This window comes from Ovis aries, chromosome 7 (assembly GCF_016772045.2).
Source record: "Ovis aries strain OAR_USU_Benz2616 breed Rambouillet chromosome 7, ARS-UI_Ramb_v3.0, whole genome shotgun sequence".
Taxonomy (NCBI): Eukaryota; Metazoa; Chordata; class Mammalia; order Artiodactyla; family Bovidae; genus Ovis; species Ovis aries.
In genome coordinates, this window is record NC_056060.1 from 75,456,178 (window position 1) to 75,478,047 (window position 21,870).

The 21,870-nt window shown below is 44.2% G+C and overlaps 1 long non-coding RNA gene across 3 annotated transcripts in view; it reads right to left on the reverse strand.

The window, feature by feature from the left end:
* Positions 1–1,523: 1,523 nt before the first annotated feature.
* Positions 1,524–21,870, reverse strand: part of LOC121819991 (uncharacterized) — an 88,889-nt gene continuing 68,542 nt past the window's right edge. For 2 of the 3 annotated variants that reach the window (XR_009601265.1, XR_009601266.1), the window contains 2 exons: positions 19,233–19,351; positions 1,524–8,403 (listed from right to left, as the gene is read on the reverse strand). This is a non-coding gene — a long non-coding RNA (uncharacterized LOC121819991). The remainder of the gene's footprint in view (positions 8,404–19,232; positions 19,352–21,870) is intronic. The other variant, XR_006060414.2, reaches the window with a different exon arrangement.

Here is a 21,870-nt window from a genome sequence, read left to right on the forward strand (position 1 = left end):
GGAAAGACAAAAGTATAGTCAAACACTGATTCTACCTGTAGAAAACAGTAACCAGGAGAAGTGATGAGACACAAGGAAATTATATGCCCTCAGGGAAGTGTGAGCATGGCTGCCTGGAGGCCTAGGTGGAGCCTAGGTTGGCCTCTTGTGACTGAGTTTTCACTTAGGATTAGCTTGGGTGATCAGATGAAGTCTCTGTTGCATGGTCTCTAAGGAGACCCCCCTAACTTAGTGCATTGCTGATAGCTTGTGGCCACAGTTGGTACCTCCTGCTCCATGGAAGCCTGGATGACAGAATGTCATTGGATGGGTCTAAATCCTCACAACTGATTGCACAAATAACTCGAAGTACAGAGCCTATTGAGCATGAGCTGGGTCATTGCCTCTTGGGGCCGTTGTGTCATTTGCTGCCTGGCTGTCTAGTTTTAGTTCTGCGCTGGTTTTTAGCTCAGTGATGTGGCATCAGTAGCTTGAAAGCAGCCATGGCAGTAGTATCTACACCACGGAAGTCAGCAAACAGTACAAATCAGCACCCACCACCCCCCATCAAGTTTGTTGTTAAACATTTCTCAGCATCCTAGCCCTAGAGATAAACAAATCTGGTGATTTTCACCTTCCTTCAGCCAAGGAGATCCACTGAGAGTGCTTGGTTTTTGCCTGAAGGAGAAGAAGGGAGTACTGGGCAAGGTGAGGGTGAATGGAACTCTGTCCTGAGCTAAGCCAGCAATGCGTTTGCTTGTTTTTACTACAACCTTTTGTGTAAGACTTTTGTGACTTCTCTGGTGGTTCAAAAGGTAAAGCGTCTGTCTACAATGCGGGAGACCTGGGTTTGATCCCTGGGTCGGGAAGATTCCCTGGAGAAGGAGAAAATCCCATGGATGGAGGAGCCTGGTGCAGGCTACTGTCCACGGGGTTGCAAAGAGTCGGACATGACTGAGCAACTTCACTTTCACTTTGTGTAAGACTTTAAGACAGTTCTTTCCACATTGTAGCTCTTTTCATGGTTCTTTTTACAAAAGTTCATTAAAAGCAATGGAAAGTGACTCATCTGGTCTAATCTTACTTGACAGTCAGGAAGTAGAACTTTTTATAGTTCAGAGTCAGAAGAGCGAAGTGACTTTCTTTAGGTCTCCCAGAGCCAAGCCCACTACCTTCTATGAGGGACTTGGCACCATGGCTCCCACAGTGGGGGACAGACCCCCGCTGTCACTAAATTGGGCTTCCCTGGCTCTCAGCAGAGACTCTCACGGCTCCACTCAGAGAGGTGTCCTCCCTAGAGCCTCATCCACTGTGCCCCTTTGCCCTGGAAATGCAAGGACCCTTAGCGGAGCCTTCAGGTGTTTTTCTCCCATAATGAATCCTCTCCTGGTACCTCGAGATGACTGGCTGCTTTTCTGAGGCCATCTTCTCAACTGATGAGAAGCCGAGTTGAAAATCTTACCCTTACCACCAGGTTTTAAAACTTGCTCCCAACTTTTGGCTGGGGAGAGCTGCTTAAAGCCTTAAAAGCAAACAAAACAATAGTCATTTTATCTTTTATTCAGCAAAGCTAGAAATGGATGTCAGGGCTTGCTGGAGGGCAAATGGATGTGGTTGTGTAGGGGTTGCGGTTAACAGGGAAGAGTAACAGGGAGGGGAGAGAAGAGGATATGAGTGAAAAGATAAAAAGAAACATTTAAAAAATTCATTTTTAGGGGTAAGAAAATTCAGCCACAGGCGCCAAGGGGTATAATTTCCTGAGACTGTCGAAAGCCTTGCCCATTGCTTCCCTCTAGCAAGACCTGTTCTCTGGGCTGCCAGTCAGTTGGGCTTTATTTTGTAATCCCAATCACCCAGAACCAGTGAGCACTTGAAAGCGCTGCAGAAACTTATCTTTGTCATAACACCACATTGAAGGATTCTGTAATAAATGTGGTTTGAGTTTGCTAGGACTGCCATAATGAAAAAGCGCAAGCTGGGTGACTTAAACCAGAGACATTTGTCTTCTCACAGTTTCAGAGACTGGAGTTGAAGATCGAGGTGTGGGTAGGTCTGGTTTCCTCTGAGGCCCTGCACCTTATCTTGTAGGCGGGCAACTTTTTGCTGTGTGCTTACATGGCCTTTCTTCTGAGAGTGCACACATCTGGTGTCTCTGTACCTCTGAATTTCCTTTCCTTATAAGGATGGCTGGATTGGATTAGTGCTTTTATTAACGGACTCATTTTAACTAGATCGCCTCTCTAAAAGCTTATCTCCAAGTGCTGTTACATGGTAAGGTAACTCAGATGTCTGAGATAATTCATATTTTGAGGTTAGAACTTTAAAAAATGAATTTTTGGGCACACAATTCAGCATATAACAAATGTTTAGGCAGCGTTTATCTAGTATACACGCATAGGACCCAGATCACTTATTTGGATACTAATGGTCCTTCCTTACTGACCCTGAGAACTTTTATCATCTGCACAAATTAACTGCCATGCCTTGGTTTGAGAACTCATCAGGTGACATGACTTTACAAAAAAGTCTCATTTGACTTAAAGAATTTTGAAAGTTTCACCTCTCTTTCAAATTCTTTTTGTTTTCACCAGAAATTGATTTTCATAGGTGGGATGTCCTCAGGGACTTTCAATATTAGCAGAAGCTGCTGATGACATGGAAACAGATGCGCTGGCTGAGTGTGGCTGAGAAGAGACCACTGGGCAGGGCAGACAGGGCAGATGAACATGGAATCATGGGAAACTGCAGACAGACAAGTGAGAAAGGTTATCAAGACCCTGCCAGGATGAATTAACAGTTGCTGTGATAACTATTTTAAAATGGTTAAAATAGACACAGCTCTTGCCCTTCAAGCAGAGGACCCTAACGGGATCATGACCAGCAATTTTCTTGGACCTGAAATAGTGGTTTCATTCAAACTCCAGAAAAAGACTTATAAGATTTCTGTAGATTTTTTATGAGCTGAAGTAAAATTCTTTCCTGCTTCCCCAAACACACATATTCAGATGATTCAGAAGCACAGATTGTAAGTATCCTTTCAGTGAGCTACACCTGTTGTTCAGGTGCTAAGTCTTGTCCAACTGTGCCTGTGCCATTTGGCCATGGAGCCATTAGAAAGCCGTGTGCAATTATCGTTCAGTTCAGTTCAGTCACAGGGTCGTGTCCGACTCTTTGCGACCCTGTGAACTGAAGCATGCCAGGCTTCTCTGTCCTTCACAATTTCCTGAAGTTTGCTCAGAACTCATGTCCTTTGATCCGGTGATGCCATCAAACCGTCTCTTTCTCTGTTGCCCTCTTCTACTCCTGCCTTCAATCTTTCCCAGCATTAGGGTCTTTTCCAATGAGTTAGCTCTTCACACTAGATGGCCAAAGTATTGGCGCTTCAGCATCAGTCCTTCCAGTGACTATTCAGGGTTGATTTCCTGTAAGATTGACTGGTTTGACCCCCTTGCTGTCCCAGGGACTTTCAAGAGTCTTCTCCAGCGCTACAGTGAGCTGGGTTGTGAAAAATAAACAAGAAAAATCATTATCTATGCATTTCTTGCCCCTGCTCCAATGGATTATAAATCATTTGAGGATAAGAACTGAGGTATGTACTCTACGGCCCCAAGTGTTCTTTGCATGAAGTGAATACTCTATATATTCACTGATTTGACCTGAATCTCCAAGAGGAAAGATTTTTTAATAGAAATCACTAGAACACTCAAAAATGACATCACTGTTTCAGACTAAGAAAGGTGAAAAGATTTGATTACCCTAGAAAAAAAAGCCCAGGTGACCGTGAGAAAGTCAGCAGTCTCCTTCCTTCAAGGGCACCAGAGGTCTGTGCTCTTCAAGTAATGAGTTGGAGGGGAGGGGTGGGCAGTAAGTTCCACTGAACTTCCTATCACCTTTCTAAGGTATGGACTTCAATAGCCTATAACTTCAGTGTAATTGCTCTGTGGTCTGCTCTCTATAAATAGCAGCTTATTTGTAGGTAACTCAGTGCTGCCTATGAAACTGCTAGACTCAGAAATTAAATCAATTCAATTCAACGGATATTTATTGTGTTGTTCAAGACAAGAGAACTCTCAAACAGCCTAGATTATAAGGAGAGAAGAAGCTAGGAGTGTGGAGGGGTAGCTTAAAAGAAGGTTAGCCTTTGTATGTTGACAATTTCCCTTTCAGTTCTACACACTGGACCCCAAGACAAAGAATAAGTAGAGGTGGGCTGCCAAGTGGGAAAATACAGGTGTAGATAAGCGGAATGCTCATCATTCCAGCCTGGTGATTTAATGACTCATATAATCCAAGCATGGAACTTGTGTTCCCTTGGCTAGTGATAGTTTTAGGTTATAGGCATATGACCCAGTGGTGGTCAATAAGAAATGAGAAGAACCAATGCGGGAAGATGGGAAGGGGAGAGGGAGAAGGTTTCTGGGAAAGGCTAATACTGGTAAAATGTTCTTCAACCATTGTTATATTTCAGATAACAGATACCACTGGAACCCTCTAAGCAGAAAAGGGTTTAATTTAGAACATTAGGTGCTTAAAAATTTATGGATGGGCTAGAGGAGAAGGTCTTGGCTCTACCTCCCATAGTAACCAGCAGAACCCTGCAGAAACATTAGCCAGGGAGGCTGTTTTCTGTGCCACAGCAGAGAAGCTGGGGGAATCAAGAAGGCATCACAGTAAGCGTGACTCCAGAATCACACCTTTTACCCATATTCAGGGATCAAAAAACCACTGCCAGGGCCAGACTGTCCCTGCTTGATCTGGCTGGGCAAGATGAATGTCCCTCTTCCTGCTTCTCTGTCCCCAGGAAGTTGGTGGCAGAGCACTGAAACTTTCATTGGTGGTAGAACAAAAATCCAGTGCCTCCCTGACCACGTTTGCCAGGAAAGGCAGGTGAAACAGACCACACTCTCCTCTCACATCTCAAGATGCTGCATCTGATGTGCATTCTTCTACACAGAAGAGCTCAGCTAGCACAACCCTTCTGCAGCCCCTTTTCCCCTTCACACACTCCTGCCCAGGAGAGGTGGAGTGACATAGCAAATAGGTAAATTTAGGAGAGGAAACTTGATGTGCATGAACCAGTCCTCCCTTGTCTTTTGGGAGTAAGTTGCACACAGGGAGTATGTTTTCTGCTCTGCAGTTCCAGGGACAAGCTTTCCTTTGGTGCAAGGCCTGGAAGTACGGTCCAGAGGTTCCTGTGACTGGCTGGGTGAACTGGTCATTAGAGTGTTGGAAGTTCAGTGTTGGAAATCTCACCTGCCTACAGTTACACTTATTGTTACAGACTTATCAGAAATAGGGTAATGTTTGGACCTCTATATGCCATCTGTTTCTTTTTTTTAGTTCTTCCTGTTTCTTTGTTGATTTAGGAATTTGGGGAGGAAACTAGGGCTGGAGACATGAAATCGAACTCTCTTTGTGCTACTGATTGACACCTGGTCTGTCACAGGGCCGCCTGTTTGTATAACCATCAGCAGTTTTCAAAGCATGTCACACATATGATCCTCACAACAACCTGTGGACAAAGACAGAACAGGATTGTTTAGCTGAGGAAGTAAAGATGCAACTCCTTTTAAAAAAATTTTTTTTAAGCATAGCCGATATACAATGTTGTGTTAATTTCTGCTGCACAGCAAAGTGATTCATTTATACATATACAAACATTATTTTTAATATTCTTTTCCACTATGGTTTATCACTGGATATTGAATATAGTTCCCTGTGCTATACAGGAGGACCTTGTTGCTCATCCATCCTATGGTTTGCATCTGCTAACTCCAAAGTCCCACTCCATCCCTCCTCCACTCCTCTCCTCCTTGGCAGCCATGAGTCTGTTCTCTATGTTTGTGAGTCTGTTTCTTTCATAGATAAGTTCATTTGTGTCTCATTTTAGATTCCACATGTAAGTGATATCATACGGCAAGTAAGCTCTAGGAGTTGGTGATGGACAGGGAGGCCTAGCGTGCTGCGATTCATGGGGTCGCAAAGAGTTGGACACGACTGAGCGACCGAACTGAACTGAACTGAAAGTTGCGACTCTCAGTGCTTCCAACTTTTTCCAGGTTATGATACATATAGAACATTGAAAAAATGTATATATACATACACATACACATATACTTATGTATACAAACATATGTGAAAATTTGTATATATCTGACTATGGAAAAGAAATAATGCTGCTAGCACCAGAGGTGATGGGCTCAGAGATTCTGGCTGCCCTGGACCTTACCTGGCTAATCCAAGCATTGAGAAGATCAAATTCTTAGCAGACCTATAACCCATTCCTTACTACCAGTTGGGAATTCTACCTTAAAGAAGTGTGCTAATGTCCAAGGTCACAAGGTTAACACACAGAAGAATATTCAAATCCAAAGAATCTCTACGTAGTCTGAAATGGGGGAGGTGTTTGTTACCTTCACATGTCCTCACTGTAGCTTCTTAGGTCAGAGAAGTTTCAAAGGAAAGACTTCTCAATCCAGTCTGTCTCTACTGCACTAATCTCTATAACTATCTCAATAAATATGCATATAATATGCCTAGAATATGCCTAGCTACAGGAATATTCTAGGTGCTGGAGATACCTCAGTGAACAATGCAAGGTCTCTGTAATCAAAGAGCTTACTACATTCTACTAGAATCTTCCATTTCCGGTTTCTTTAAAGTGGAGTAGGAACTTCAAGGCAATCTGAGGGCAGACATATCCTAAGACGTTTATGATTTTTTTTCTCAATATTTTTTCACATGTTCCCACATTGATTCAATAGCAATTTTTGTGTGTATGACTTGTCCTTATCAAGCCTTTCCAAAGTATACAACGTCAGTTGTCACAAGAACAAAACTTCTTTTTGCCCTCACATTTTATTGGTTTTCACAATGATGGAATTACATAATCAGGAAGTATGATGAGCATAAATGGGTTTGGGAACAGATGGCATTGACCCTGGTCAGCACACAGCTCAATTTGTGGCCCCGGAAGACCCTAAGAGGACCTCTGCTACCTGAGTTTCTGGTGCGCTCTGAGCTCTGGTGGGCTTTATAGAGGAAATAGCATCTGCTAACCTGGTGACTTGTTAGGTGGATGTCAGTTTTAAGAGCTTCTGCCACACGGATTCACCATCTCCCCCAGACTGTATGCATATCAAATTTTGAGAGTCGCTTATTGGCCGCTCTCTTAGTGGACGACTCAGGTATTTATTCCAAAGCTCTATGGAGGTGGGGGAGACAAGCAGTTGTACTTTTGTTTAGCAGATTTTGTTTTCTGTTGCTTTTTTTTTTTAATAAAATTTCTAAAAGGGAAAACATAACTGTGTTGCCTTTGTGTGATATCTAATGATATGTGAACCTTCTTTTCTCCGCAACCCTCCCTCATCTATTTCCCCAGTCAGGGGTCCCAGGCCCTTCCTCAGATACCACTTCTTCCTTCAGGATGGTGCAGCCCCAGCACCGATTTTCCTTCTGCCTTGCAAGGCCTGTCCCTCAGGCATCGAGCGTCGCTGCATTTCCCCTAGCTCAGGCTTCTGCAGCCTCTGTAGAGTGAGGAGGTGAACTCTGGTACATGGCTGAGGGTCAGGCAGCAGAGGCAGGGGAAAACTGGCTTCTTTCGAACTGGAGGCCAATGCAAATCAATACCCCCAAATTTAGATTTCTTCAGAAAACCACCCAGTCTGGTCTACTTTATTTTTCATAAAAAATATATGTATTTATTTTATTTTTATGACATGGACCTGATTTTCCTGGCTTGGGTTTCATGAGAAAGAGCACCCCCTTAACTGAAAATGCTCCATCTAGAATCATTCAGGACATGCGGCACTGTGTTCAATTAGAGTAGAGGTGGAGTATTCAGTCCATCTTGCACAACTGAACTCTCTATGGGAGAGCGAGTTGCCCTCCCGTCTTGTAAAGAGATAGGAAGAGAATATGTGCCCATACATATGTAGTGACAAGAGTGCACCAGAAAGAGCGAGCCATCCTAGAAACAGACAGGCAATAATACTGATGAGTAAATGATAAAGACCGTTCAGCATCCCACAGTGCTCCTGAACTGACAGCGAGATGACAGATTATTTAATCCAGCCTGTCTACATTGCAGTGAATAGGTGGCGCTCGAGTGAAATGACTTGCAAAAGGCAGAGCTAGCCTGAGGCAAAGCTAGGGTAAAAAGCGCCTAACCTTTAGTCATTAATTTCATCTACTGTACCTGCCGTTCTCAAAGTATAGTCCATAGAGCCTTGAGGAATCCCTGAGTCATTTCCCAGGTGTTCATGAAGTTAAAACCCTCTTCATAATTGTATGACAACATTTGTTGCATTTTTCATCTTGTTGACATTTGCACTGAAACTACGAAAGCAGGGGTGAGTAGAAATCCCATCTCTCGAGTCTGAATCAAACGGGCACCAAACTGTAGCAGTCATCATCACCACACACCTGCCATAAAAACAAATGTCAGTTTCATTTAAGAATGTCCTTGATGAAGCTGTAAAAATGATGAACCTTACTAAATATTGATACTTTTCAAAACATTCTGTGTAATAAAATGGGCAGTATGCATAAACTACTTTTACTGCATTTCAGTGTGTGATGGTTATCTCGAGGGAGCTGAGTTTGTGAGTTGAACTAACCATTTTTTTTTTTTTCCTCATGCAACATTTTTCCCCTCCTTGCTTGAAAGGCTAGATGACAAAGAATGCTTTTTCAGACTGGATATTTGGCAGGCATTTTCTCAAAATGAACAAAGGGGCCTGTCACTTCAAGGAAAAACAACTGATAGTATTTATTGCCAATGATAAAATTTGAGCTTCCAAGCAAAAATTAGAATTTTGGAAAACTTGTATCCAACACTGTGGAGCTTGACAGCATTCCAAAACTTAAAGATTTTTCCAAAGAGATCTATAGTGATATTAATAAATGTGATTTTTTATGATAGTATATAATGAAATGGGTCAACATTTAGAATATCTGTATAACTCAGTGAAGCAATATTTTCCCATAACCAATGCATGGTATTACAAAATAGTACATGGGTAAAAATCCATTCAAGGTGCACAATAAACCAAAGTTTAATGTAACAGAACATGAAAAGTTCATTGATATACTTTAAGATTCTGCACTGCAATTAACCTTTGAGAAACTTGCTATGTTTTGGTGCAGTATCAAAAAAGAATATCCACAATTATCTAAAAAAGATGACTGAGTACTCTTTATTTTTCTGGCTACATATCTGTGTAAAGCCAGATTTTCTTCACATACTTCAACCAAAACAACATATTGCAACGTTGACTATTAATCCAGACATTTACGAAATTTGCAAAAATGAAAAACAATGTCACTCTTATAATTTTACTTATCTTGAAAGTTTTTTTTTTAACAAAAATATGTAATTTATGTTAACATCTAATGGATTTAGGGAGTTTCCTAGATGGCTTGGTGGTAAAGAAGCTTCCTGCCAATGCAGGAGATGCAGGTTCAATCCCTTGGTTAGGAAGATCACCTGGAGAAGGTAGGGCAACCCATGCCAGTATTCTTGCCTGAGAATTTCATGGACAGAGGAGCCTTGCGGGCTACAGTACATGGGGTAGTAAAGAGCTGGGCGTGACTGAGCACACACCCACATGATGGATTTATTGTTATTTGTTAATTAATAAATATTTTAGATTTTCTACCAATAGATATAGCCTACATAAAATTTAAAAGTAAAAAGGTCCTGAGACTGAAAGGTTTGAGAACCACTATAATGCACCATTCTGCCTTCCAGAGAGTGCGTTGGAGGAGGTTCTTCCTTCCCCTTTACCCAAAAAAGCCAATGCTGTTACTGCTTTATTTTTAAATCCAACCCCTGCCCTCTTCCTCCAAAACTGTTAAAAAAAAAGTCAACGGCAAAAATACTGCAAATACTTGAAACCAAAGGACCCAAAACAGAGAGAAGGCAAAGGACTGAATAAAGGTGTTTCTTTGGAGCCTGCAAGACTGACCAAGGACTACCTCCTGTCTGGCAGTCTGGCAGGAACCACCTATTTCTTTTTGCTTCATTGGCCTAACCTTACATCCATCCAACCACTCCCATCCTTTAAGTCAGCCCTGTCCGGGAACACTACTGTCCTCTGGGGCCTCAAAACACAATGGCTTTATTAAAGCTTTGGGCTGATACCCACCCTCAAGCCCCTCTTTCCTTGTGCCCCCTCAGGGACGACAGTGCAGGGGAGGGCTCTCTTAGCACGAGCCTCTACCAGCTCACTGTCTCAGGCTCAGGGCCAAGATGAAAAGGGGCGGCCTCTGTTTCTGGGCTGGAAAGAAACTGTAAACCTCTCGCAGGCCACATACCAGAAGCTGCCAGAAGACCATTTCCCTGTTAGTAAACAGGGCCGCTGGGGCCATCTTTCTCTCCTGTAATAACCTGTGGGGCACCTATTGATTGCACATGCTGGTCCATCATAAATCAGAACAGGAACGGCTTCCGGTAGCTCAGGAGCTGTATGGATGGAGAAATCAGCTCACTAACACTTAGCTCATAGAGCACAGCACATGCATCACAAAACCATGGAGAATTAGGTGCTGAGAAGACACGGGAATCAACTCTGGTGGCTGCGGAGGCTTCTGGCCATGCTGCAGACCTTAATCAGGCTGTTTCTTGTGTTCCTATTAGAGACCTACAAACACACAGATTGCATGCCTCCTTCTATAGCATCCTCTTCAAATGAGAGGGAGCGGCAAGCTCCAGTGGGTGGGAGACCCTGCTCTCATCTCAATCGCCTCACTGGGATGGGAGCCAGCAAGGAGGAAGGAATGTTCAAGTCTTGTACTTCTTGAACAAGAGCACTGAGTTAGGAATCAAAAGACACATTCTAAAGTCCTGCTTTAGCCACTTACAGCTACTTGATCTTGGGCAAGTCCCTTAATTTCTCTGAATCTCGGCATCTCACCTGGAAAGAGGAGAAAGTAATAATACCTAAGAAAATATACCGGCCTGGTGTGCTCTCTGTAAATGAGTATCCATTGCTGAACCTGAATTTGAATCAGTGAAAAGATATGGCAACATGTGTAGGGCTGAAATGATTTCTTTCTCCCACCTCCAAAATCTGGCATCAGGAACTTTCCACCACTATCCTTAGCCAACACTTTGCTCTTAAGTAAGAAGTGACGTCATGAAACTCATAGCTTGATAAATTGGAAATGTTTCTCTCATCCTTCTGTCTTCCTGAGCCCCACCTGACTTGGTTTCTGGGTTGAAAGTTCATTTCACAGGGCCCTCTCTAAACTGGATAGCAAACACAGAAAAACATGCCAGCATAGCTTACCAAGTTCTACTAAAAAAGCTTGACACCCACATGCCCATTCTTGGAAGAACCTTCAGAGTTTCTCTGACTTTACCGCTCTGGGCGCTGAATGCTTTTCCAAAATAAGTAGTACTATCCTGCGGTTCTACTGTGGTCCCTTTTGCCAGCACTCATTAAAAGGGACCAGAAGGACTGTGTGCATAGTCATATTTCCATATTTCCCTCCCCCTGGTTCTGGAAACAAAATCTGCTGTCCTGGGACAGAGTGTGTAGTGAGTTGGATGGTGCACTTCCCACACCTCCACCAAATATGTCCACATCTTGGAACCTGTGAATGTGATCTTGTGTTATGAAAAGGGTCTGCATAGATGTAGTGAAATGAAGGCTCTTGAGATGAGATCATCCTGGATTACCTGAGTGGGCCCTAAGTCTTCAACACACAGTGTTCTTTTGAGAGACAAGAAGAGGAAATGCAGACACCAAGAAGTCCATGTGGAGACGGAAGGAGAGTGATGCGGCCACAAGCCAGGGGCTTCTCGAGCCACCAGAAGCTGAGAGACAGGAGAGGATCACCCAGTAGAGCCTTTGATTTCAGACTCTTGGCCTCTAGAACTGTGAGAAAATAAATTATGTTGTTTTAAGCCACCTAGTTTGTGATAATTTGTTACAGAAGCTCAAGGAAGCTTCTACAAGTGTGTTCCCCTTGGATGGATCCCAGCTCAGGTTCTTCCACAGATTATTTTCTCCCTCTATGAGGAGATCTGTCTGGAGAGCAGCCTCAGATGGCCTGGTCAGCGGCCAACTCTCAAAAGTCCAAACCCCCATCAGGGGCTGTGGCTGAAGATCCACAGGAGAGAAGCATCCTAGGATGTTTTCAGCATCCCATTGCTGGGCAAGGCATTGGGGAAATGGTCTGAATTTTGGAAATAGATGGACCTTGGTTTAAAACCCAACTTCACCACTGACTCTGTGCCTCTAGATAAACTATCAATACTTTTCCTCTTTGTGCTTCAAGTTCCTCATGGATGAAATGAAGATAATAATGCCTAGATGGTAGGCAGGAACAGACCCAGAATCTGTATAAAAGCCAGCTTTAGGGACTCTTTCAAAAAGAAGAATCCATAGTTTCAGTTGGGAGTGGGGCCTTGAGAGGGCTTTGTTACTGAGGGGCCCTGAGGCTTAAACTAAGCCAGCCTCTGCTTCCAGGGTGTTCTGAGGATTATAGATAAAAACAGGAAGCCTAAGGCAGTGCCTGGCTCCTCCTGGGTGCTCTGTGAGAAGTAAAGCTGTTTGGATGAAAACTTGAATACTGTCTCCTGAAAAGTACACAGATGTGTTTCCAATGCATAGGAAAGTGTCTGGTAGGATACATTCCACAGCAGGTTGCCAGTTGTTGCCTTGATAGCCATTTTCCCTTTCTTTTCCAAAACAGACAACTGACTTTTGGGAGGATGGCCATGTGCTCAGTAAATCCTAGCTTCCCAGTGAGGTGTAGTTATGAGACTAAATTCTGGCCAAAGATAAGCAAAGAGGTATAAGAGACTTCTCATGGGAGAGTGTTATAAGTTGAATTGTGTTCCCCCAGCCCCGCCCTGCAATTCATGTGTTGAAGTCCTAATCCCAGTATCTCAGTGCAAGTGAAAGTGTTAGTCACTCAGTGGTATCCAACTCTTTGTGACTCCACAAACTGTAGCCTGCCAGGCTCCTCTGTCCAAGGAATTCTCCAGGCAAGAATACTGGAATCGGTTGCCATTTTCTTCTCCAGGGTATCTTCTTGACCTAGGCATCAAATCCAGGTTTCCTGCATTGCAGGCAGATTTTTTTTTTTTTTTTTTTTTTTTTAACCATCTGAGCCACCAAGGAAGCCCCGGTATCTCAGGATGTGACCTTATCTGGAAACAGGGTCTTTGTAGGTATAATTATTAAGATGAGGTCACTAGGGTGACTTGTAATACAATATGAATGATGTCCTTATAAAAAAGGAAAATTTTAACACAGACACACACTCAAGGAGAATACCATGTGAAGAGCAAGGTAGAGAATGCAGTGATACTTCTAAAGGTAAAGGACAATAAAGATTGCCAGCAAATTTCCAGCAGAAAGGAGGGAGAACATGGAATAGGTTTTTCTTTATAGCTTTCCGAAGGAACCAGCCCTGCTGACATCTAGATTTCCATCTTTTAGCTTCCAGAACTATGAGTCGATAAATACATTTCTGTGGCATAAGGCACCCAGGTTGTGGTACTCTGTTATAGCAGCCCTAGCAAACCAATACAGAGAGGTTTTCCCTTCTTCACCTCTTTTCCATTCTGCTGCCTGGAATGCAGATAAGAGAGCAGAGTCTCCATTAGCCATCTTGGCCTCAAGAATGAGGACCACGTTCACAACTGGTAGAGCAGAGGGTTAACAGCCTGGGACCCTAAACACTACACGGAGCTGCCTCGCTAGCCCTGGACTGCCTACCTTCTGGAGTCCCTTGGACTGCAAGGAGATTAAACCAGTCAATCCTAAAGGAAATTTTCAGGTCAGTTTATTTCTCTTCCTTGGAGAAAGAAAGATGTGTTTGTCCTATCACAGCAAAAATTTGGAACGATGGACTAAAGGGTTTTAAACAGCAGACAAGTTACAGCTCAGTTCAGCTCAAGCAGACAAATCTTTTATTAGACAGACACTCCCAAGACATGGGAGCAGGCCTACCCAGCTCTGTACTCGTCCACTAATCCTTAAACTCAAGGGGTGTGTTTAGAGCTGGATTCATTAGGGCTTTGCCGCCTCGCCCATCCCTTGGAAAGCCCAGCCCATTAGCTTCCGGCTGACTGTTTGCAGAAGTCTTGTGCCCTGACAACATCAGACCAGCCCACTCCCCTTAAGCATATACCACACCACACCTGCACCCATATTCTGCACCTGTTGCTTCACTTGGCCACCTGCTCAGGATACACTAGGCCTCTGAGGTGCACACGCTTCCCTGGTGCCTCTGCTGAGACTGACTTTCAAGTCCACCCAGTCCTTGCAAGGCCCACCCTGGTTTAGTCAGGATCCCTTACGAGGTTGGCTAGGAGTCCAAGAGGGGTCAGTTGAAGTGTAGTAGGAGCAGGGGCCTCTGAGTTGGAGGCCACTCAGCGACTGAACGTTCTCTGCTGAGGGGCTAATAAGTTGGCCCCCTGGACCTCAGTGGGCTGCAAACTCAGCACCCCGCCCGAGTTCTGAGGGGCAGTAAGCTCTGCTTTCCAGGTGCCCAGGAGCCTGACCAGGGCTCAGATCAGACCAGGGCATCAGCCAGAGGCGGGTAGAAACAGCTCAGGCATTGGGTGAACTGGGACCGCAGACAGCCTTTGGACAGAGCAGTGGAGCAGTGTGGAGCAAGAGGGGCCTTGCTATTTTTACACGGATACTGTTCTAACCACAACTTACAGGTTTCGGAGGTGGGTGGGTGGTATCTATTTGGCAGAAAGATCTTTGAGATGAGAGCGTGGCAGGGGGCCTGAGCACCGCTACTTCCTCTGCCTTTCCGAGTGTATTGTTGTCAAGACACTAATCCCGGTTCTGCTCAATTTGTGTGCCCCTTAAAGAAGTAGAGGGCTTCCCTGGTGGCTCAGCTGGTAAAGAATCCATCTGCAATGCAGGAGACCTGGGTTCAATCCCTGGATTGGGAAGATCCCCTGGAGAAGGGAATGGCTACCCACTCCAGTATAGTCAGACACGACTGAGCGACTTTCACTCACTAAAGGAGTAGAATGAAGTGAAATGTGGCCACCTGGGGGGGGCTGGGGGGGCTCTCTGATGCCTCTGCGGTAAAGAATCTGCCTGCCAATGCAGGACATAAGGGGTTCAATCCCTAGGTTGGGAAGATCCCCTGGAGAAGGAAATGGTAACCCACTCTAGAATTCTTGCCTGGGAAATCGAGTGGACAGAGGAGCCTGGAGGGCTACAGTGGTAAAGAGTTGGACACAACTTAGTGACCGGGTGGGCGCTGCTTCCTGGGAGGCAGTCATGGCCGCTGGGGAGTTTCCAGAGCTATGAGAGCTGTGAGAGCTTATGTGTGAAGTCATTTCTCTCCCCTTCAGAGAAACCGGATGATGTGTGGGTTTGCAACAGTGCTTGAGGATCAGAGAGCCCTGGGTTCAAATACTAGTGTTTGAGGGTGGAGGCCTATTGGTTACTCAGAGGGTAGGGCTTTGAGGGTAGGCCTAGGTGTTTGAGGGTAGGGCTCACCAACAACGGTGCTCCTAGCCTTTGTGGAAATTTGTTTTCGCCTCTGCACCATTCCTTCTCCCTTCCTCAATGCCAGATGGTCCTTTGGGAATCCATCCATCTTCCACTCTTTCCATTTTGTTTAGGTGGGGATGACCTCACCCCTATTCTGCTTCCAGAATGGTTGTATGACCCAGACTTGGCCAACCACAGTCACAGTGTTGGGTTGAGGAGTAAGTCCTTTGTCCAGGGAGCATCAGTGAGGTCCCGCACTGGGTCTGTTGCTGCAAGAGGCACTCTTTTCCCACTGGAGTTGCTAAGCTGGGAAGATGTAAGCCAAAGCCAGTGATGGCTACCTCTGCCACTGCATGGGCAGAGTTTGACTGAGAATAAAGACAGTAGAGGGAGGAGGCAGATCTGGGAGATGGAGACACAGAGTTCTTCCTACCCTTTCTGAACACCTGAAACTAGCCTTTCCTGAAGCTCTCAGGTTTTAATTTATACCAGCTAACATATTACCTTTGAAAAAACCAGCTTGAACCGGGTTTTTGTTAATGGCAGCCAAAGGGGTTCTGACTAATTCATCTTTCTATTTACTTTTCATTTTGGTGAAAATTTTGCAATTTTTACATTGTGGCATAAAAACAGAACTCTGACATGTTTGACAACATACTTTTGACGGTTCTATCTCTTTCCGACAAGGACTTGCTGGGAAGATGCAGGAACACATCCCCTGAGTCCATTCCCCCTCCTTTCTGAGTATACTTTTATCCAGAGCTTCATAAATGTATGCTAATGATCTTACGCTGATGACAATCGGATCTGTGCTCCAAGAAGATTATAGCAGTCTTGAGTAGGATTAGACTGGGGAGAGGCAAGTAGCAAAAAGTCTACTCAGGAGGCCAGTGTGATTCAAATAAGAAGTGATAAGGATCTTCACCAGGTGGTAGCTGCAGAAATGGAAAACAGAGACCCTGAGGAGGGGGATTATCATGGTATGGCAGTAAGTTAGAGGGTAGAAGAGTCAGAATAAAATGTTTCCATCTACAAGGCTCTGTGGGACCTTGCCCCCCAACCCCTGATTTGTCCCTGACTTATCTTGAGGCACTCTTTCTCTTGTCTGTTTGCCCAGCTGCACTAGCCTTTGTGCTCATTGTACCCTTTGCTCAGGAAACTCTCACCCCAGAGAGCTCTTGATCTATTTCTTCACTCTCTTCAGGGCCTCTTCACAGATGGGAGTGCATCAGAAAGGCTTCCCGGAGCTCACCCTTCAACTTGGCGTGCCAGGTGGTGCTAATGGTAAAGAACCTGCCTGTCATTTCAGGACATGTAAGAGATGTGGATTCAATCCCTGGGTCCGGAATATCCTCTGGAGGAGGGCATGGCAGCCCACTCTAGAATTGTTGCCTGGAGAATCCCATGGACAGAGGAGCCTAATGGGCTATGGTCCACAGGGTCTCAGAGTCTGACTGGAGAGATTTGGCATACACGCATCCCAGCACTCCTTATATCTGTGTGAACTTTCTCCATAGTACTCAGCCCCTCAATGGCTCTCCCCTTCTCTCTCTCTCTCTCTCTATATATTTTTTTCTATCTTTCTTTTTTGAATTTAAATTTTTTATGGGAGTACAGTTGATTTACAATGTTATGTTAGTTTCAGGTGTACAGAAAAGTGAATCAACTATACATATACATATATCCCCCCTTTTTGTTAGATTCTTTTCCCATAAAGGCCACTACAAAATATTGACTAGAGTTCCCTTTGTTATAACAGTAGGTTCTTCAGTCAGTTCAGCTCAGTTGCTCAGTTGTATCCAGCTCTTTGTGACCCCATGGACAGCAGCACACCAGGCTTCCCTGTCCATCACCAACTCCCAGAGCCTACTCAAACTCATATGCATCGTGTCAGTGATGCCATCCAACCATCTCATCCTCTGTTGTCCCCTTCTCTTCCCACCCTCAATCTTTCGCAGCATCAGGGTCTTTTCCAATGAGTCAATTCTTTGTATCAGGTGGCCAAAGTATTGGAGTTTCAGCTTCAGCATCAGTCCTTCCAATGAATATTCAGGACTGATTTTCTTTAGAGTTGACTGGTTAGATCTCCTTGCAGTCCAAGGGACTCTCAAGGATGGAGTCTTCTCCAACATCACATTTCAAAAGCATCAGTTCTTCGGCACTCAGCTTTCTTTATAGTCCAACTCTCACATCCACACATGGCTACTGGAAAAAGCATAGCTTTGACTAGACAGGCCTTTGTTGGTGAAGTAATGTCTCTGCTTTTTAATATGCTGTCTAGGTTGGTTAGTAGTAGTAGTAGGTTCTTATTAGTTATCTATTCTATATATAGTAGTGTGTATATGTTAATCCCAAACTTCCTTCCTCCCCGTTCTTTTTTGCTTTTCTTGGCTAGAGTGCATGCTCCACAAAGGCAGTGAGTTTTGTTCATCGCCGAGTCCCTAGAACCTAGAACAGAATCTGGCACCAAGTAGGTACTCAGTAAATATGAATCAAGAAATCTTGAGCTGGGAAAGTGATGTGGCATTGACAGAAACAGAAACACTGGGAGAGGAGTGAGGAGAGGGTTAGTGGAGTGGAGGAGGGAGGTGGTGAGTCATCTCAGAGCTCATGGGATTTAAGTTTAGATGAGCAGATGGTACTGCCCAGCTGGTGGTTGAAGTGCTGGTGGTCTGGCACTCTGGAGAGGCCAGAGTGGAGATTTAGTGTGGAATTAAGCCTTAAAGACTGGTGGAACCTGTAGTGTCAGTGAAATTCCCAAGACTGTGGAGAGAGAGACCAGACCTGGGCTCAAAGGCCTAGAGAAAGTCCAGGGTGACCAACTAGTCCTGGTGAGCCAAGCACTTTCCTGGGTTAAAAGTTGAAAGTCTAGCTTGGAAACCCCTGGGGCTCAGGCAAACCAACAAGGGCCTAAGAAGCTTCTTCCACTGAGGCAGAGGGAGGGGAAGGATTGGTTGGAAAAGGTAGGGCTTCCTCATAGAACTCAAGGAAAGGGAGGGCTCTAGTAAGGACACGTCTCCCTTCCTCTCTCTCCTCCCCCAAGACCAGTTTGGTTCTGCCTTTCTGAGCCCAGGAAGGCTGAGTTACCTCTGAGCTTCCACCGACCCCACCTCCCAGCCACACTTGATGGCTTCCTGGTAAGCCTGGCAATCGGTTGGTTTAATCCTAGGGCCAGGGCCCCAGACCAACTGGCACAAGTGTTAACCTTTGAATTCTGGTGTCTGGGGGCTCAATGATACCCTGGGTAAGGGATTCTCAGTCCATGATCATTTTCTGCTTGTCCTAAAGTAGAGTTTAAGAGGGTAAACAAGTCTGCATTTGCCTAGCCCCTGCGGCTAAGGAAACAGGAAGCTGCCTCTTCTCTTGTAAACAACTCCAGCCAAGATTAGCAGTATTTGTAAGGTGCTGGCTCTTAGCAGTGGGCACCGAGTTGAACCCAGGACTAACTTTCAAGTGAGGGAAATGATTGCTGAGCACACAGAAATTCAAAAAGAAATCCTAAAGGCCATTTTCAAACCTCTTTCTGAACTTGGGAGTTCTCAGAGTAAGTTCTGAATGAAGTATTTGGAACCTTGATTACTGCCAAGAGAAGATGAGACAATAAATTATAAAGTACCTTAAGCTGTGTCATTTAATTTCATAATTAAAAGTATACAATTATTTTAAATAACTACAGAAATACAAGATCATATCACTAGATCTTATTTGAAATAAAAGAACTGTTAACATCTATAGAAAATGCGGTCCCTGGCCTCAGAGAATGCTATGGCTTACCTGTAGAAGCAAGACATATATCAAGCTCATGAGAAGAACTTAACTATATTTCAGTTCAGTTCAGTCGCTCAGTTGTGTCCGACTCTGCGACCCCATGAATTGCATCACGCCAGGCCTCCCTGCCAATATTTAAGGAAGTAGAAATAAATGTTGTGTCTCTCACCCCTTCCCAGCTCGCTTGCCTACGACATACATATCCACCCTCCCAGTGAGTATGAAGAAAAGGTCAGAGTGTGGCAGTATTTCCAGCCATCATTCTTTACCCACAGACCTGTTCCAGGAAGAGAAGTTTAGGAATGTGGTAAGTCTGAGCTTAGATGCATTGGCTAGAAATTTAATTCAGTAAGTGCTTACCGTACCGGCCGCCTACTCGAGGCCTCATGCTGCATTAGGCCCTCTGGGGATCTAAAAGAAGGTACCTGCCCTTAATCTCACTGGAGCAAAAAACTGAAGTCCCCAAAATGAGGCCTCCTATTATTAAGTGCCAATGTTAATTGTAAGTGTGAAAAATTCTAGAAAAAGGAAACATTAATGTTTTAAGCAGACTTTATATTTCATAGGAGGCTTCCCTGGTGGCACAGAGGTTAAAGCATCTGCCTCCAATGTGGGAGACCCGGGTTCAATCCCTGGGTTGGGAAGATCCCCTGGAGAAGGAAATGGCAACCCACTCCAGTAAGAGGCTAGGCATTGAACAGGATATCTGTCAAGAGACAATGAAGCTTGATGACTCAGGATATAACAAATGAATAAATACTACAGTGGGAAAAACATTTTTGCTGAGATCTAGCTTAAGAAGATCTCAGCAAAAAATGTTTTTCCCATGGACAAAGGAGCCTGGTAGGCTGCAGTCCATGGGGTTGCGAAGAGTCGGGCATGACTGAGTGACTTCACTTTCACTTTTACTTTTCACTTTCATGCCTTGGAGAAGGAAATGGCAACCCACTCCAGTGTTCTTGCCTGGAGAATCCCAGGGATGGTGGAGCCTGGTGGGCTGCCATCTATGGGGTCGCACAGAGTCAGACACGACTGAAGCAACTTAGGAGCAGCAGGAGCAGCTTGAGAAGAAAGGGAAAATGTTTCATCATTCCTTTAAAAATATGTATTGCTTTCAGTAAAATAAAAAGAACCCATGGCTCTAAAGAAGTTAAAGGCCTTGGGACTTCCCTGGCCATCCAGTTGTTAGGACTCAGCACTTGCACTGCATGGAACATGGGTTCTATCTTTGGTTGGGGAACTAAGATCCTGCAAGCCACGTGGCACAGCATAAAGAAAGAAAGAAAGGAAGAAAGTTAAAGGACTTAAATGAAGAAGCAGTCATTTCCTCGAACTTGAGCAGATAACCTAGCACTTAAAACCTCAGGTCCTTCTGTAATATGAAAGCCCATCATGCTGGGAAGAAGCACCAGCTATTGGTCAACAGAGCTTTATAAATCCATCAGGATAGGAGAGGTTATGCTCTGGTGACAAGGAACCTCAATCTCAGTGTCTTGATACAGTAAATATTTATTTCTTGTTCATGCCACATATCCAACAAAGGTAACCGTGGGGTGGGGTTAAGCTCTGTTCCATATAATCTCCCAGGGACCTAGGCTGAGATTCTTATCATATGGCTTCCAGGTGAGAGAGATCTAAGACTCAAATCTGTAGGTGGCTTATATTACTTCTGTCAACATGCAGTTGGCTAAAATCCAACCATAAGTGAAAGGAACTATGGGACATATCATCTTCCTTTGTGCCCTGAAAGAGGAAAAGTAAAATAGGATTTAGTAAACACACTGCATTATATGCATCATGACTTTGATGCACAGAATTTTACCCTATTGATAATAGCTATCAGTTATATTTGCTAATCCTTATAATAATCCTATTATTATTGGATTAGCAATAAAAAATGAGGTAGCTTTTTAAGTATTATCTTTATTTTAAAGGTGAGAGATGTGAAGGAAAGAGAAGTTAAATCACTTTCACAAGATCCCAGAGCTAGTAAGCAGCACAAAAGAGATTCCAACTCAAGTACTTTTTCTCCAAAGTTCACACTCTTAACCATTATGCTATACTACCTTTTCAATGATTTAGTTAAAATGGGAGTCAAATCATGGCCTCATGTACCCTGAACCTCTCACACTGGGGTATACAAAGCTTCCAGCAATAATGTTAAGCTTGACTTTCACCAGATCCCCTTGCCAATATTGCTATAGCGTCAGTTGTATAAATATATTTACAATGTTCTTGACCTGCCTATCTTGGCATGCCATCTGTTCTTAGGGATATGGATGAGAACTTAATTATGTATAAATTGTATGGGTAGATGCTGTTTCTAAATGCAACACATTCTTACATAGGCATCAGCAATCGTCAAAAGCATTGTGTCCTCTATTTCTGTCCTTGGGTGAGGCATTCTGGCTCCCCTGTCCTTAACTGCTCTCCAGCATGAGTTCTTCTCATTCTTTGTAGAACAGAAGTTAAGTGAACTATATTTTTCTTCTAAATCAATGTAATGGAGCAGATTATGTACAGACAAGTGGTGGGGGAGACATTGGCAGCTGGCCCTGAGCGTGGCTGAGTAATAGATGTATTAGGGATCCAAGTTATCTCAAGCCTCAGACTTTTTCAGGTTTGCTTATGTAACCCATGTGTC